The sequence below is a fragment of the Leptonychotes weddellii genome, chromosome 4 (assembly GCF_054177405.1).
Source record: "Leptonychotes weddellii isolate Sample4059 chromosome 4, ASM5417740v2, whole genome shotgun sequence".
Taxonomy (NCBI): domain Eukaryota; kingdom Metazoa; phylum Chordata; class Mammalia; order Carnivora; family Phocidae; genus Leptonychotes; species Leptonychotes weddellii.
Window position 1 is genome coordinate 63,769,931 of NC_138372.1, and position 2,730 is coordinate 63,772,660.

At 41.9% G+C, this 2,730-nt stretch overlaps 1 pseudogene; it reads left to right on the forward strand.

Annotated features, from left to right (window-relative positions):
• Window positions 1–880: 880 nt before the first annotated feature.
• On the forward strand, window positions 881–2,061 carry LOC102742872 (elongation factor 1-alpha 1 pseudogene; annotated as a pseudogene).
• Window positions 2,062–2,730: the final 669 nt, after the last annotated feature.

Below are 2,730 nucleotides of genomic sequence, written 5' to 3' on the forward strand. Positions count from 1 at the left end.
CTGATACTTTTCTTATGTGTAAGAAGATAATTATTCTATCTTCTAGGACCACAGAGACTTAAATAATGCACATGACTATTATTATTTTTCTTATGAACAACATAAATAATAGTAATTCCTATTTCATAGCACTCGAAAATTGCCTTCAACTACTTGATCCCATTCAATGCTCACAGCAACCATTTGGAGCAGATTCTCCTGTTCTCTTGTCTCCATTTTTCAGATGAGGAAATGAAGTCAAAGAGGTCAGCATGTATGTCATGTGATCAGGAAAATGAAGTGCCAGGACTAAAGTTCTGACTTTGGGATATTTTGTGCCACTATCTGCTACACCAAATCATTTCATCATAAATCTTCTCGTTTCATTCTACTTTACAGAGTCAACAGGGGATGCTGGCCATTCCACATCTATTTGTGTAACTCTAGCAATGAGGAAATCCTCACCTTTGAGGAAATCCATTCCATTGTTCAATACTCTCATTTTTAAGAACGGTCTTTGCCATGATCCAAAATCCACCTCTTCATAACCTCCATTTATTATTTCTCTATTTCTATCCTCTAAAAATGTGCAAAATAAGCTAAATTCTTCAGCTGGCTTTTTTTTTTCACAATGGGTTTGCCGCCAGAACACAGGTATCGTGAAAACCACTGTTAAACCTAAACCAAAATGGGAAAGGAAAAGACTCATATCAACATTGTCATCATTGAACCCACAGATTCGTACAAGTCTACCACTACTGGTTATCTGATTTACAAATGTGTGGGATAGATAAAAAACTATTGAAAAATTTGAGAAGGAGGCTGCTGAGATGGGAAAGGGCTCCTTCAGCCTGGGTCCTGGATAAACCTGAAAGTTGAACATGAACATGGTACCACGTGACATTGATATCTTCCTATGGAAATTGAGACCAGGAAGTATTATGTGACCATCACTGAAGCCTCAGGACACAGAGACTTTATCAAAAACATGATTCCAGGCACATCCCAGGCTGACTGTGCTTTCCCAATTGTTGCTGCTGGTGTTGGTGAATTTGAAGCAGGTAACTCCAAGAATGGACAGACCCGTGAGCAAGCCCTTCTGGCTTACACAGTGGGTGTAAAACAACTAATTGTTGGTGTTAACAAAATGGATTCCCCTGAGCCACCCTACAGCCAGGAGAGATACGAGGAAATCGTTAAGGAAGTCAGCACCTACATTAAGAAGATTGGCTACAACCCCGACACAGTAGCATTTGTGCCAATTTCTGGTTGGAATGGTGACAACATGCTGGAGCCAAGTGCTAACATGCCTTGGTTCAAGGGATGGAAAGTCACCCGTAAAGATGGGAATGCCAGTGGAACCACACTGCTTGAAGCTCTGGATTGCATTCTGCCACCAACTCGTCCAACTGGCAAGCCTTTGCATCTGCCTCTCCAGGATGTCTACAAAATTGGTGGTATTGGTACTGTGCCTGTGGGCCGAGTGGAGACTGGTGTTCTTAAACCTGGCATGGTGGTCACCTTTGCTCCGGTCAATGTTACAACTGAAGTGAAGTCTGTTGAAATGCACCATGAAGCTTTGAGTGAGGCTCTTCCTGGGGACAGTGTGGGCTTCAGTGTCAAGAATGTATCTGTCAAAGATGTTCATTGTGGTGATGTGACTGATGACTGTAAAAATGACCCACCCATGGAAGCAGCTGGCTTCGGCTCAGTGATTAACCTGAACCATCCAGGCCAAATCAGTGCCTGATATACCCCTGTGCTGGATGTTCACACAGCTCACATTGCTTGCAAGTTTGTTGAGCTGAAGGGATAGATTGTCGTTCTGGAAAAAAGCTGGAAGATGGTCCCAAGTTCTTGAAATCTGGTGATGCTGCCATCATTAATATGGTTCCTGGCAAGCCTATGTGTGTTGAGAGCTTCTCTGATTATCCTCCTCTGAGCTGTTTTGCTGTTTGTGACATGAGACAGATGGCTGCTGTGGGGCTCATCAAAGCAGTGGACAAAAAAGCAGCTGGAGCTGGCAAGGTCACCAAGTCTGCCCAGAAAGATCAGAAGGCTAAATGAATATTATCCCCAGTACCTGCCACCCCAGTCTTATTCAGTGGTGGAAAAACAGTCTCAAAACTGTTTGTGTCAATTGACCATTTAAGTTTAATAGTAGAAGACTGGTTAATGATAACAATGCATTGTAAAACTTTCAGAAGGAAAGGAGAATGTTCTGTGGACCATGTGTGTGTGTGTGTGTGTGTGTGTGTGTGTGTGGCAGTTTTAAGTTATTAGTTTTTAAAATCAGTACTTTTTTTTTTTTTTTAAAGATTTTATTTATTTATTTGAGACAGAATGAGAGAGAGAGAGAGCACATGAGAGGGGGGAGGGTCAGAGGGAGAAGCAGGCTCCCTGCTGAGCAGGGAGCCCGATGCGGGACTCGATCCAGGGACTCCAGGATCATGACCTGAGCCGAAGGCAGTCGCTTAACCAGCTGAGCCACCCAGGCGCCCCTAAAATCAGTACTTTTTAATGGAAACAACTTGACCAAAAATCTGTCACAAAATTTTGAGACTCATTAAAACAAATGTCTAATGAGGAAAAAAATCCTTCAGCTGAATGACTTTCAAGTTACCCTATAAACTTTTCTATTTCTAGAAACTAATTCTTTCCAAAACACTCAATAGTTTTCAGTTCCTAGTCTCCTCATCATTATGATTTTCCTAACTCTATAAATATGCTATCAAAGACACCTTTTTTCTT